This window comes from Hylobates moloch, unplaced genomic scaffold (assembly GCF_009828535.3).
Source record: "Hylobates moloch isolate HMO894 unplaced genomic scaffold, HMol_V3 SCAFFOLD_9, whole genome shotgun sequence".
NCBI classification, from domain to species: Eukaryota; Metazoa; Chordata; class Mammalia; order Primates; family Hylobatidae; genus Hylobates; species Hylobates moloch.
In genome coordinates, this window is record NW_026652284.1 from 9,419,829 (window position 1) to 9,434,955 (window position 15,127).

The following is a 15,127-nucleotide window of genomic DNA, read 5'->3' on the forward strand; positions in this document are numbered from 1 at the left end:
TCATCTGTCTTCTTGATCTAGAATCATGTGTCAATTAAAAGTATCTGCAGAGTTTTTGTTGCTGTACTTCTCGTTAGGTATCAATGTAGACTATAGATATATATAAACATTATACCTAATGTGGTTCAACCAAAACATCTATTAGTAATAAAGAAGGTCCTTGACTATAATGTTTCCTCTGTATGTCTCTGAGAAGCTCTGATGGTCTTCTGGTAGGATTGACGGGTTCAGGATTCTAAATGTGATTTTCCTTGGACACAGTACTGACAACAGTGTTCTTTGCCTTACCCTGGTCAGGCCATACCTGGAATGCTGGAATCTGTCCTGGAGAGAACCTCTCTCACTTTGTCTTACTTGCTTATTTAAACCAGGATCTTGGTTAAATCCCATTCCCCACCTATTCTGTCTCATGCACTGGAATAAGGCTATAGAAAAACTCAGAACCATTTGAAACCATTTGAACTAATTGAAAACTTTTGAAATGTCTGTCTCATTTCGAATTCATGATTACATGGCTGGGTGTGGTGGCTCATGCCTGTAATCCCAGCACTTTGGGAAGCCAAGGTGGGTGAATCAGTTGAGGTCAGGAGTTCGAGATCAGCCTAGCCAACATGGTGAAAGCCCGTCTCACAAAAAAATACAAAAAGCCGGGCGTGGTGCTACCTGCCTGTAATTCCAACTACAAGGGAGGCTGAGGCATGAGAATTGCTTAAACCCGGGAGGTGGAGGTTGCAATGAACCAAGATCGTGCCACTGCACTCCAGCCTGGTGATGAAGTGAGACTCTGTCTCAAAAACAACAACAACAACAACAACAACAAAAAATCAAATTCAGGATCACAAACTCAGGTAGACCCTTGATACTGGCAGGCCGTTGCACCATGCTTCCCAGTTCACTCACTTTGCTGATCTGTTTCATACCTTCTCCAGTGTGCAGTACCTCATTCTCCATGCTCACTCTCTCAGCTGGTGGCCTGGCTTCCCATTTCTTTCTTTCTTTCTTTTTTTTTTTTTTTTGGAGATGAGTTCTCACTGTGTTGCCCAGGCTGGAGTGTGGTGGCTGTTCATAGGCGTGATCCTAGTGCACTACAACTTAAAACTTCTAGGCTCAGATGATCCTTCTGCTTCAGTCTCCCATGTAGCTGGGACTATAGGCATGTGCCACCACACCTAACTCTGGCTTCATATTTCATTGAGAAAACAGATGCAGGCAGAACCTAGGCAGGGAACCTCCATCAGCCTCAGTCATCACATCCATCTGCCTACCTGTATGTTTGCCCGGTTCTTGTTATGCACAAATTGTCCCTGCTCCTAATGAAGCCTGGACCCTAGATCCCATCTCCCCTCAGTTACTCAGCCTTCACTCCAGCACTTCCTTTCTCTCTCTTGCTTCATCAGATTTTCCATCTCATGTGGCCTTTTTTTTTTTTTAACAGCCTATATAATGCTATTACTTTTCCCATCATGGGAATGAACAAAAGGAACTCTTTTGATCCAATTCCCCCTGCCAGCTTCTCCCCCACATTTCTGCACCAAAACCTTTGCAGCAGAACTTCTGGAATGAGTTGCCTGTCCTCCCCATCCCCTTCTGCCCTTGCACTCTTTGCTGAATCAACTGCAGTCAGGCGAGGCCTCCCGTGGTTGCTCTGTGGTTGCTCTGAGTCACTGTCTGGTCTGACCCATCAGCCTCGTTAGACATGGCTTTCACCCTCTTCTCCTGGAAACACGTTTTTCTTTTGGCTTCTAGAACAGCCCATTCTCCTGGTTTTCGTGCATTCTCTGTATCTGTTCCTTCTTCACTGTTTGCCTGGTTCCTTTTCATTTCCCTGACTTCTAAATGTTAGGATTCAAGGGCTCAATATTTAACCTCTTGTCCTTTCCATCCAGGTTTATTCTCTTACTGATGTCATCCAGTGTCCTGGCTTTAATTACCCTCATTTGATGATTCCTAAGCTTTCATCTCCAACTTGGACCTGCTCCTTGAACCTCAGGCTGACACATCCGGCGCTTTACCTGACATCTCTGCTTGGATGTCTACCAGGCATGTCACAGCTAGCATGCCCCAAATCAAGCTTTGCTGTTTCCTCACATTTTATCTTCTCCCAGGTTTCCATCTCAATAAATGACAGTTCATGTTTTCTAGACCTGGATTGGCAAACTCTTTCTGTTAAGGGCCAGATCGCAAATATTTTTGGCTTTGGAGGCTGTAAGGTTAGAACTATTTATCTCTGCTTCTGTAGCACAAAAGCAGCCATAGAACATATGTAAATGAACAAGTGTAACTGTGTTCCAGTAAAACTTCACTTACAAAAATAGGCAGTAGCCCAGATTTGGCTTGTGGACTAGAGCTTGCTTGGCCCTGCTCTAGACCTGTCAGAAAACTAGAGGCAGACCAGATTTTCACCACCTCGTTTCTTCTCATCACCTCCACCGCTATTACCCAGGTCCAAGGCACCAGCATCTCTTGCCTGGATTTCTGGAACAGCCTCCTAACTGGTCTTCTCATGCCCACCCTTGCTTCACTTGAGTCAGTTCTCAGTGTAGAGCCAGAGGGGCCCCACTAAAGCGTAAGTGCAACATTGTGTAACAGCCCATATGCTGTTATCACAAACTAACAGAAAGGCTTGGGCATTCCCTAAATGGTTAGTTCTTGCCCGGGCACCTCTGTGCCAAGTAGTCCTGATTGTGTTTCTCACATAGTCATCATTATTCATAGTCACAAACAGTTAGATATTATTAGCCATGCTTTGGTGGGTTGGATAAACAGATTTTCATGATTTCCTAAATAAACAAGTGAAAAAACAAACAGAAAATCTTTCTTAAGACAGATTACATCTATTCTGTGTTCAGGCCAGGTGCAGTGGCTCATGCCTGTAATCATAACACTTTGGGAAGCCAAGGTGGGAGGATCCCTTGAGCCTAGGAGTTCGAGACCAGCCTGGGCGACATAGCAAAACCCCGTCTCTACAAATTCAAAAAATTAGCCGGGCGTGATGGTGCACGCATGTAGTCCCAGTTACTCGGGAGGCTGAGGTGGGACGATCGCTTGAGCCCAGGAGGTGGAGGTTGCCGTGAGCTGTGATCACACCACTGCATTCCAGCCTGGGCAACAGAGCAAGACCCTGTCTCAAAAAAGAAAAAGAAATTTCAAGAAAATATGATAGCTGTCCATTAAAGAGTTTAAACAGTTGGCATGAGGAAGGTGATGGCTTGTGTTTATTTTCTGTGGTCCTGGAAGTTAGACATAGGTCTAGTGGGTAGATTTATTATCCACTGAATGTGATTGAGAAATTTTTGTTCCAGACTCAAAAAGTGCTTTCTTTTTTTCTTTCTTTTTTTTGAGACACAGTCTCACTCTGTTGCCTAGGCTGGAGTGCAGTGACGTGATCTTGGCTCACTGCAACCTTTGCCTCCTGGTTTCAAGCAACTCTTCTGCCTCAGCCTCCTAAGTAGCTGGATTACAGGTGCCCACCACCATGCCTAGCTAGTTTTTGTATTTTTAGTAGAGATGGGGTTTCACCATGTTGGCCAGGCTGGTCTCGAACTCCTGACCTCAGGTGATCCGCCTGCCTTGGCCTCCCAAAGTGCTGAGATTACACACATGAGCCACCATGCCTGGCCAAGAAGTGCTAACAGAGACAAATACTGGGTGGGGTGCCACCCATGGTAAAAAGTCCTTCATCCAGGAGTGCTTGGCAGCAGTCATTTGGTGGCCCTCTTAGTTGGGCTGTTTTCAGTTGCAAGTAACTAAAGCAAGGATTGAGAAGCTATAGGGGGTCCTTCCAGTTGCTTCTCCCATCTGTAGTCCCAGCCTTTTTTTTTTTTTCTTTTGAGATGGAGTTTCGCTCTTGTCACCCAGGCTGGAGTGCAATGGCACGATCTCGACTCTCTGCAACCTCCGTCTTCCGGTTTCAAGCTATTCTCCTGACTCAGCCTCCCGATTAGCTGGGATTGCAGGCGCCCGCCACCAAGCCTGGCTAATTTTTGTATTTTTAGTATAGACTGGGTTTCAGCATGTTGGCCAGGCTGGTCTCGAACTCCTGAGCTCATGATCCGCCCGCCTCAGCCTCCCAAAGTGTTGGGATTACAGGCATGAGCCACCGCGCCTGGCCTAGTCTCAGCTTCTTGCAGTGCCATCTGCTTCTGTGGTTTCCTAGGGCTGCTGTAACAACCTATCACAAACTTTTGAAGGCTTACAGCAGCAGTATTATTTTCTCACAGTTCTAGAGGCTAGAAGTCCAAAGCCAAGGTGTTGGCAGGGCCATGCCCCCCCACAAGGGGAGAATCCTTTCTTTTGCCTTCCGATGGTTGCTGGCAGTCCTTGGCATTTCTTGGCTTGTGCCAACATAACTCCAGTCTTCACCTCCATCTTCACATGGCTATCTTTGTTCTGTGTGTGTCTGTGTCCAAATCTCCCTCTTATGACAGCCACTGGATTAGGGACCACCCTAATTGAGTATGAGCTTATTTTAACTTGCTTACATCTGCTAAGACCCTCCTTGCAAATGGGAATATTATTTCTTCGTTTTTGATCTGCATCTCCTCTTCCCTTTGAATGTAAGGTTAGGCAGGAGCCTTGCCAGTGTTGCTCATCCCTTTACCCCCAGCACCGTGCTTAGCACATGGAAAGCAGTCTGGAAATGCCAGGAGTTATGTGGCTGAATGAACGAAAGAAATATTTCTTCTTGGAAATGTTAGAAGCGAAGTAAGATTTGAGTTCTTTTGAAAAACAGCTGGCTGACATTGTTCCTCTCACCACAACCAGCTGGATTGTCTCTGTTTTTCCTGGTGTGCTGACCGCCAAGCAGAATTTTAAAAATCCCCAGTCTATTAATTTTCTTCTAAAATTAGAAAAAAAGTTACTATATAAAATATTTCAAATGTACATGGTAACATAACTAGTGCCTATGGAACCAAGTCCACAGGTCATTGCTGTTCCAGACTTGCCATTCCAGACATTTCTTCATGTTTTACTGCATTGTTATGTGGCACTGCTCTTGGCCCTCTTAGAACTTTATATATATATATGAGTGATGCTTTTCCTACAGATAAATGCCACTTTTTTTATAGTTAAGACTGATTATGCTAGTTTTTTTTTTTGTTTTTTTTTTTTTTTTTTTTTTTGAGACAGAGTCTCTCTCTGTCACCCAGTCTGGAATGCAGTGGCACGATCTTGGCTCACTGCAACCTCCATCACCTGGGTTCAAGTGATTCTCCCACCTCAGCCTCCGAGTAGCTGGGGTTACAGGTGCGCGCCACCATACCTGGCTAATTTTTGTATTTTTAATAGAGACGGGGTTTCACCATGTTGGCCAGGCTGGTCTCAAACTCCTGACCTCAGGTGATCCACCTGTCTCAGCCTCCCAAAGTGCTGGGATTACAGATGTGAGCCACTGTGCCTGGCTGATTATGCTACTTTTATATTTAAAATGTAGGGCTTACTGCAGGTCAGACACAGTACTTGGTCATGGGAATGCAAAGATGAGGGAGACTCAGTTTCTTTCCTTAAAGAGCTTTTAGCCTAGTTGGGGAGGAGATGTTCTTTCATTTCCTTTTTAATATCTGTGTTTATTAAATTCTTTGGAGGACAGTCTAGTTTTCTTAGTTTCTTCCCTTATCTTTAGATGATTTGTGATTGCTTAATCTTCAGAACTTCTTAACTGTCTCGGGTGATTTTATTTTACAGCCTTGTTTTGGAATTATGCTTGTCTTCTCTTTGATGTTTGCCTATCAGACATCTTGGGTATATCCAACGAAGGCCTTAACCTTCCTCGCTATTGTGACCTCTGAAGAGGAGGTCATGATTGCTCAAGAGTCCCCCAACAGATCCTTTATCAGCCATTTTCATCTTGACAGGATTATTAGGTCTAGTGGAATAGGTCTTTCAGTTGCCTGTATACTCTCTAGAGCTGGCAGGTTTCATTTTTGTTTTTCTAAGACAAAGTCAGGCTGGAGTACAGTGGTGCGACCATAGCTCGTTGCGGCCACAAACTCCTGAGCTTAAGTGGTCCTCCTGCTTCAGCCTCAGAAGTAGCTGGGACTACAGGTGCGTGCCACCATGCCCGGCTAATTTTTTAATTTTTTTGTAGAGATGAAGACTTACTATGTTGCCTAGGCTGGTTTTGAACTCCTGGCCTCAAGCGATCTTCCTGCCTCAGTCTCTCAAAGTGTTGGGATTACAGGCGTGGAGTTCTCAATTGTTTTCATTCCATGGTTCCCTTTGGCAAACTGGGGAAGCCTTTGATTGGCTTCTCAAAATATACTTTTATTATTATTTTTTGAGATGGAGTCCTGCTCTGTCGCCCAGGCTGGAGGGCAGTGGCGTAGTCTGCCTCCCGGGCTCAAGTGATTTTCCTGCCTCACCTCCTGAGTAGCTGGGATTACAGGCATGCGCCACCAGGCCCGGCTAATTTTCTTGTATTTTTAGTAGAGATAGGGTTTCACCATGTTGGCCAGGCTGGTCTTGAACTTCTGACCTCAAGTGATCCTCCTCCATCGGCCTCCCAAAGTGCTGGGATTACAGGTGTGAGCCACCACACCTGACCTCAAAATTTACTTTTAAATGTGTGTAATAAAATAGGATTACACAATTATATAGGAATATAGTTATCAACATATTTTTAAAGATTGTAATATAGTTATTTATATGCTTCTTTATTAATGATTTAAATGAAAGACTTAGCAACTAGTCAAACTGCTTCAGCCCCTTGACATCTGTTTCCATCTGTGGACCACAGGTAAAGATCCTCTGCTCTGGGAGCAGAAATGAACAGTGGGGCCTCTTTGGAACTAGTGAGAAGCCAGATGATATATTTGGCCTCTGGGCTAGTTCTGGGGTCTGGATCAGAAACAGAATTTGTTTCTTTTCTTTGGCTGCTAGTTTTTAACCTACGTAATGATTATTTAACTTAAAATTATTCTTTAACATGTTGACTCAAATGGTCTTCATCCTGCTTCCATTCATGCACTTGAATAGTTAATAAATGGCTTCTGTCTGTTGGGCACTGTATTGAGAGCTAGGGATGCAGGACGGGTAAGTCTCAGGGGCCTCTAGGGGCTCACTGTTTAGCATGAGGGCATGAACTTGTGAAGAGGTGCAGATGCTGGTGTCGTGTACTTGACAGAGAACAGACACAAATAGTCACTTTCTCAGGCTCCTGGCTATGCATTGTTGATTTTTTTGGAGCATTTTCACACAGGCATTTATCTGATTGAAAATTCTACTGGCTGGGTGTGGTGGCTCACGCCTGTAATCCCAACACTTTGGGAGGCTGAGATGGGGGGATCATGAGGTCAGGAGATTGAGACCAGCCTGGCCAACATGGTGAAACCCTGTCTCTACTAAAAATACAAAAATTAGCTGGGCATGGTGGCGGGTGCCTGTAATCCTAGCTACTCTGGAAGCTGAGGCAGGAGAATCGCTTGAACCCAGGAGGCAGAGGTTGCAGTGAGCCAGGATCCCACCACTGCACTCCAGTGTGGTGAGAGTGAGACTCCATCTCAAAAAAAGAAAGAAAGAAAGAAAATTCTACCTTGGTGAGAGTGTAAATTTATATAGCCATTTTACAAAACAATATGGAGGTCCCTCAGAAAACTAAAAATAGAGCTACCATATGATCTGGCAGTCCCACTCTGAGTATATATCCAAAGGAATTAGATTCATATGCTGAAGAGATACCTGCACTCATGTTCATTGCAGCATTATTCCAAGTAGCCAAGATATGGAAGCAACCTAAATAATCCATCCTCAGATGAATGGGAAAAGAAACTGTGGTATGTATCCACAATGGAATATTATTCAGCCTTCAAAAAGAAAGAAATTCTGTCATTTGTGGCAACATGGATGAACTTGGAAGACACCATGCTAAGTGAACTAAGCCAGGCACAGAAAGGCAAATATTGCATGTTTTCACTCATATGTGGGAGCTTAAAAAGTTGAACTCATACAAATAGAGAGTAGATGGTGGTTACCAGAGGCTGGGGAATGGGGGTGGATGAGGAAGGAGATCTTGGTCAAAGGGTACAAAATTTCAGTTAGATCAGAGGAAAAAGCTTTAGTGATCTATTGTACAGAATGTTAACTGTCATAAATAATAACATTTTACATATTTTTTAAAATTCTACTTTTAAAAAACAACAATATTATTATTATTATTGAGACGAAGTTTCACTCTTGTTGCCCAGGCTGGCGTACAATGGCATGATCTCAGCTCACTGCAACCTCTACCCCCTGGGTTCAAACGATTCTCCTGCCTCAGCCTCCTGAGTAGCTGGGATTACAGGCCTGTGCCACCATGCCCAGCTAATTTTGTATTTTTGGTAGAGACAGGCTTTCTCTATGTTGGTCAGGCTGGTCTCAAACTCCCGACGTCGGGTGATCCACCCACCTCGGTCTCCCAAAGTGCTGGGATTACAGGTGTGAGCCACTGTGCCCGGCAAAACAACAGTATTATTCCTTTATATAATATAGGGAACAACATCCTTCCATATCCTATTATAATTGGTTTTTTTGTTTTATTTTGAGACGGTCCCTCTCTGTCACCCAGGCTGGAGTGCAGCAATGGAATCTCGACTCACTGCTTCCTCAACCTCCCAGGCTCAAGTGATCCTTCTACCTCAGCCTCCCAAGTAGCTGGGACTCTAGGCACACGCCACCATGCCTGGCTAATTTTTTTTTTTTTTTTTGAGATGGAGTTTCGCTTTTGTCGCCTAGGCTGGAGTGTAATGGCGTGATCTCGGCTTGCTGCAACCTCCACCTCCTGGGTTCAAGCAATTCTCCTGCCTCAGCCTCCTGAGTAGCTGGGATTATAGGCACTGGCCACCACGCCCAGCTAATTTTTGTATTTTTAATAGAGATGAGGTTTCACCATGTTGGCCAGGCTGGTCTCAAACTCTTGACCTCAGGTGATCTGCCCGCTTCAGCCTCCCAAAGTGCTGAGATTGCCACCACGCCCATCCTAATTTTTAAATTATTTGTGCAGACGAGTTCTCACAATGTTACCCAGGTTGGTTTTGAACTCCTGGGCTCAAGTGATCCTCCCACCTTGGCCTCCCAATGTGTTGGAACTACAGGCATGAGCCACTGTTCCTGGCCTATTCTTATCCCTCCAAATTTGCTTGGTATGTTTTATCTATTTTATATGTTTGTTTATGTTGGTTGTTACATTGATTTATTGAATTCTCTAAATTCATGTAGGCTTCACTTAATACATATTTATTTAAATCTCCCTATACAGTAGGTTCTGTTGTAGGCTATGTGGCCTATATTTTAGTGAGAGAAAACAATTTAAATACCCAGCTGGGCATGGCGGCTCATGCCCGTAATCCTAGTGCTTTGGGAGGTCTACGTGGGAGGATTGCTTGAACCCAAGGGTTTAAGACCAGTCTGGACAACATAGCGAGACCTTACCTCTACAAAAAAATACACAAATTAGCCAGGTGTGGTAGTGCGCACCTGTAGGCCCAGCTACTGGGGAGGCTGAGGCAGGAGAATCACTTGAACCTGGGAAGTAGAGGTAGCAGTGAGCCGAGATTGTGCCATGCACTCCAGCCTGGACAGCAGAGTGAGACTCTGTCTCAAAAAACAAAAACAAACAAAACCATAAAATCTTTCAGATGATGATAATTATAGAGGAAAAGAGAGCAGTATGTTGGCATAAGTACCACTGGGTGTGTGTACATAATCACCGTAGGTCCTATTAAGAAGGCGACTTTTTTTTTTTTTTTAACTTTAAGTTCTGGGACACATGTGCAGAACGTGCAGGCTTGTTACATAGGTACACACATGCCATGGTGGTTTGCTGCACCTGTCAACCCGCCATCTAGGTTTTAAGCCTCTCATGCATTCAGTATTTGTCCTAATGCTCTCCCTCCCCTTGACCCCACCCTCCGCCTATTAGGCCCCAGTGTGTTGCTCCCCTCCCTGTGTCCTTGTGTTCGCATTGTTCAACTCCCACTTATGAGTGAGAACATGCAGTGTTTGGTTTTCTGATTCTGTGTTAGTTTACTGAGGATGGTGGCTTCCACCTTCATCCATGTCCCTGCAAAGGACATGATCTCATTCTTTTTTATGGCTGCATAGTATTGCATGGTGTATATGTACCACACTTTTTTTAGTCTATCATCGATGGGCATTTGGGTTGGTTCCGTATCTTTGCTATTGTAAATAGTGCTGCAATAAACACATGTGTACATGTGTCTTTTTGGTAGAATGATTTATATTCCTTTGGGTATATACCCAGTAATGGGATTGCTGGGTCAAATGGTATTTCTGGTTCTAGAAGAATGTGACATTTTTAGCAGAGGCCTGAATGAAGTGAGTAAGCAAACCAAGTGGATATCTGTGGGGCAATCTTTGCAGACAGAAGAAAAACAGATGCAAAGGTCCTGGGGCAAGAATGGACTTGCAAATGATTGATGCAAGGCAGGGCTGGAGCAGTCATCTTCAATTTCCCCTGATTTTCCTTCTCCAATTTTGAGTCTTTAATGAACATTATGATTGCTTATTAGTACTTCTGTAGGAATGTCAACAAGATCAAAGCCATTCTTTTATGGTAAGAAGTCTTTGGCTAAGAATGCTATCCACAATGACAATGAAATTCTAACTTTGGTCCTTTCATTGATTGCTATATTAAAATCCTTTTTTTTTTTCTCTTCTACTTGGTCCAGAGCTTGGGAGAAAGAGAGAATTCGAGGGTGGTTAAGCAGCTGGCTAGAGGTAGAGGTTCAGACAGAAGCCCCAAGGCCTGAGGGCTGCAGCAGGACCCCTAAAAGGCTACTGAGTTCTGGAGGCTCCTAGACGAGGTTGAAATCCTTTGTTTTTTGCTTATACATTTTAATTCTGAGTTGGAACAGGTGTGTCCTATGCTGGCATGGGTACTTCCTCGAATTGGAGTGGCCTTCAGGCCACCAAAGGGATATGTTTTATTAGTTCTGGGCTTTATCTTACAACATTATTCCTAGGGTCATACTAATTACTTTGTAAATCTGGTTAAAGTGCTGATGATATCTTGTTCTTGAGAAGTGTGCAGTGCTGGGAATCAATACACTTCCTGTTTTGACTTGGGGTTGATTCTTGCCCTTTTCCCTATCTGCAGCCCCCACCCCCTGCCCCATTTTTGCTAACCTGGTCCTGCAACCTCTGCTGTGCTTGTAGTTTTACCAGCTGCTGCTTCTGACTCCAAACTGCCCACTAGCACTCTCCCCACACAGTGGGATGTGAACTGTGCCATGGTACTGCATGGCCTCTGTCATGTGCCCAAGCCTAGCAAAGGCACAGGGGCAAATACTGTGTGTGAGAGTGGTTTCTATACCATGTGTTTCTGTCCCTTAAGGATCTTATCACTTGGTAGGAGAGATAATACATGTCACTCACCTGCTTGAAAGCCTTCCTCGTCTCTTTATTTCCAATTATAATCTAATCCGAGGGCTTGCAAGGTGCTCTATCATCATGTTCCACCCTCTTCATGTAATTCACTCTCCTGATTTTCAGAGCATGTTCTCTGTTGCTGTCCCAGTCAACATATTCACCCCAAAAGGCCTGTAACCAGTAGAGATTGTGCCACACAAACCACTCTTAGTTTTGGGTGCATTTGTCTTGTCTTCCAAACTAGATCGAAAGCTCTGAAAAAAAAACTACCTTGGGTTTCTCTTTTATCTGTTGAGCTCATAGTAGGTATCCAGGAAGTAGTAGGGTTGACTGCATTGATTTGGGACTACACTGGGAGTTTTCTTCGCCATCTCTCTTTAGTTTTCCTTTTTTTCTTTCTTTCTTTTTTTTTTTTTTGAGATGTCGTGTTGCTCTGTCGCCCAGGCTGGAGTGCAGTGGCGCAATCTTGGCTCACTGTAGCCTCCACCTCCCAGGTTCAAGCAATTCTACTGCCTCAGCCTCCCGAGTAGCCGGGATTACAAGCGCCCGCCACCATTCCTGGCTAATTTTTTTTGTATTTTTAGTAGAGACAGGGTTTCACCATGTTGGTGATGCTGGTCTCAGACTCCTGGGGCCTAGCAATCCCCCTGCCTCGGCCTCCCAAAGTGTTAGGATTACAGGCATGAGCCACTGTACCCGGCCTCTCTCCAGTTTCCAGTTGGAATCCAAGGGAAGTAAGTTTAAGAAAAAGTTAAGATTTTGAAATCTTTGGATTCAGAAGAATTTGTCACCTTTAACACCTAGAGTTGAATGTTCATACCTGGAGAGCCTTAACATTAAGCCCTAGCCAGTCTCCAGCAAGTGGACATTGGTCAGGTTTGGCAGGATTCGTCCCCTGAAGTGGACTGAGAGCCACACCCTGGCCTGTCACCATACCCATCCCCTATCCTTAGTGAAGCAAAACTCCTTCGTTCCCTTCTCCTTCTCCTAGTGACAGGAAATATTGTGATCCTAAAGAATGAAAATAACTTGTTACCTCGTGGCCTCGGGCCTCTTGACTTCAGGCGGTTCTGTTTAATCAAGTGACACATCTTCCTGAGGCTCCGTGAATGAGGTAGATGAAAGAGACTAGTTTAACCCTGACCTGAGGGGAAAGCCTTTGTGAAGGGTCAGAAAATGTTCACCAGCCAAGGTTGTGTGGTTCAGTTTCTCTATAAAATTTGTCACTGTTTTGACAGGGGATGCATAATGGAGTATTTAGATTTGTTATTGTAAACTATGCAGCATGGTTTTCAAAAAATAACACATAATTTATAATTTTAATGGAACTGTAAAGGGTTAGAGGTTTTTTTTTAACATCAGTTCTATCATTTTATAGAGAAACTTAGGTACTAAGAAACAAGTACAGAGTTCACTAACAGCATCCATTTGATGGGGCCACCATATATTTAGAAAATATCCTCAAAGCCCTCCTGTATTCAGTGACTTTTTTTTTTTCTTTGAGACAGAGTCTCGCCCTGTTCCCCAGGCTGGAGTACAGTGGCGTGATTTTGCCTCACTGCAACGTCTGCCTCCCGGATTCAAGCAATTCTTCTGCCTCAGCCTCCTGAATAGCTGGGATTGCAGGCACCACCACCACGCCCAGCTAATTTTTATTTTATTTTATTTTTTATTTCTTTTTTGAGACGGAGTCTCGCTCTGTCCCCCAGGCTGGAGTGCAGTGGCACAATCTCCACTTACTGCAAGCTCCACCTCCCAGGTTCACACCATTCTCCTGCCTCAGCCTCCCAAGTAGCTGGGACTACAGGCGCCTGGCTAATTTTTTGCATTTTTAGTAGAGACGGGGTTTCACCATGTTAGCCAGGATGGTCTCAATCTCCTGACCTCGTGATCTGTCTACCTTGGCCTCCCAAAGTGCTGGGATTACAGGCATGAGCCACCGCGCCTGGCCAATTTTTTGTATTTTTTAGCAGAGACAGGGTTTCGCCATGTTGGTCAGGCTCGTCTTGAACTCCTGACCTCAGGTGATCCACCCACCTTGGCCTTCCAAAGTGTTCAGTGACTGTTAAATATGCACTGTGAAATGTATTCTTAGTTATCAGGGAGGGGTACAGGGGAGAGGAGGTGACCTTGGATGTAGAGATAAATGAGGTGTGGGGGGACTCAAAATCCAGTTATATGCATATATCCTTTTTAGCTACAAGAGTTAGGTGGATTATAATTTACATTTGTTTGTTCATTGTGAGTTGTTTTTAACAAGTAATGTCAATATAGAAGCGTCAGTGGATCCATAGGAATTACACTTGTGTGATTATTTGAAATGATAGGTTGAGAGGGAAAAGTCATTCAACAGTGGTGGGATAAGGTTCCCTCTCTCTTTTCTCTGTTTTTGAGATGATGTCTCACTCTGTTGCCTAGGATGGAGTGCAGTGGCATGATCTCACTGCAGCCTCTGCCTCCCAGGTTCAAGCAGTTCTCGTGCCTCAGCCTCCCGAGTAGCTGGGACTATAGGCATGTGCCACCACGCCCAGCTAATTTTTGTATTTTTAGTAGACACAGAGTTTCACCATGTTGGCCAGGCTGGTGTCAAACTCCTGATCTCAAGTGATCCTCCTGCCTCGGCCTCCCAAAGTGCTGGGATTACAGGCTTGAGCCACCACGCCTGGCCTCCCCCTCTCTTTTTTAGTACTTAGATATGCTAAAAGTGGACAAGACCAGGGCCAGGCGCGGTGGCTCATGCCTGTAATCCCAGCACTTTGGGAGGCCGAGGCGGGTGGATCACGAGGTCAGGAGATCAAGACCATCCTGGCTAACACGGTGAAACCCCGTCTCTACTAAAAATACAAAAAATTAGCCAGGCGAGGTGGCGGGCACCTGTAGTCCCAGCTACTCGGGAGACTGAGGCAGGAGAATGGTGTAAACCCCGGGGGACGGAGCCTGCAGTGAGCTGAAATCGTGCCACTGCACTCCAGCCTGGGCGACAGCAAGACTTCGTCTCAAAGAGAAAAAAAAAAAAAAAAAAAAAAAGTGGACAAGACCGGACCAGATGTTGTGGTAACAAGGCAAGTCTGTTCTTTACACTGGAGTTTGCCCTGATTTCTCATTCTGTTCTCATCTGATGCATACAGGTGTATCTATAGAACTTGTAAACACGTTCACATTGGTTTTTTTCATTGGCTCCTCAAAGTAGAACTATGAAGTAGGCTGCACAGAAGCCAGTATTACCAGAGCATAGGTAAAAATATTGAGTAAGAAGACTTGCTTAAGATTATAAAACTAGAAATGATGGAACCGGGGTCCAGTCCTAGTTTCTTTGTAAAATAAACATTTATTTTGGACTAACTTTCAATGTATAGAAAAGTTATGAAGATAGTATACAGGATTCCTGTGTACCCTTCATCCAGTCTCCCCTAATGTTAATATCTGGTTCATTTGTCAAAACTAAGGAATTAGCCTGGATATGATTTTAACTAAACTAAACATGAGTCTCCGTAGTCTCCATTGGTCTACAACAATATCTCCGTTCTGTTTTCATGATCTTCACAGTTTTGAAGAATACTAGTCATTACTTTGTAGAATGTCCCTTAATTTGGCTTTGTCTGGTGTTTTCCTCATGATAAGACTGGGGTTGTGGGTTTTGGGGAAGATTATGTCACATAGGTGAAGTGCCCTTCCCATCACATCATATCAGGGGTATGTAATATCCACATGATGTCCCTGGTGCTGTTAAACATCATCACATGCTTGAGTTAGTGCTGGC

At 44.4% G+C, this 15,127-nt stretch overlaps 1 protein-coding gene across 5 annotated transcripts in view; it reads left to right on the forward strand.

Moving 5' to 3' along the window:
• Positions 1-15,127, forward strand: part of UBE4B (ubiquitination factor E4B) — a 153,366-nt gene that overhangs the window by 40,465 nt on the left and 97,774 nt on the right. The gene's annotated exons all lie outside the window — the stretch shown is intronic.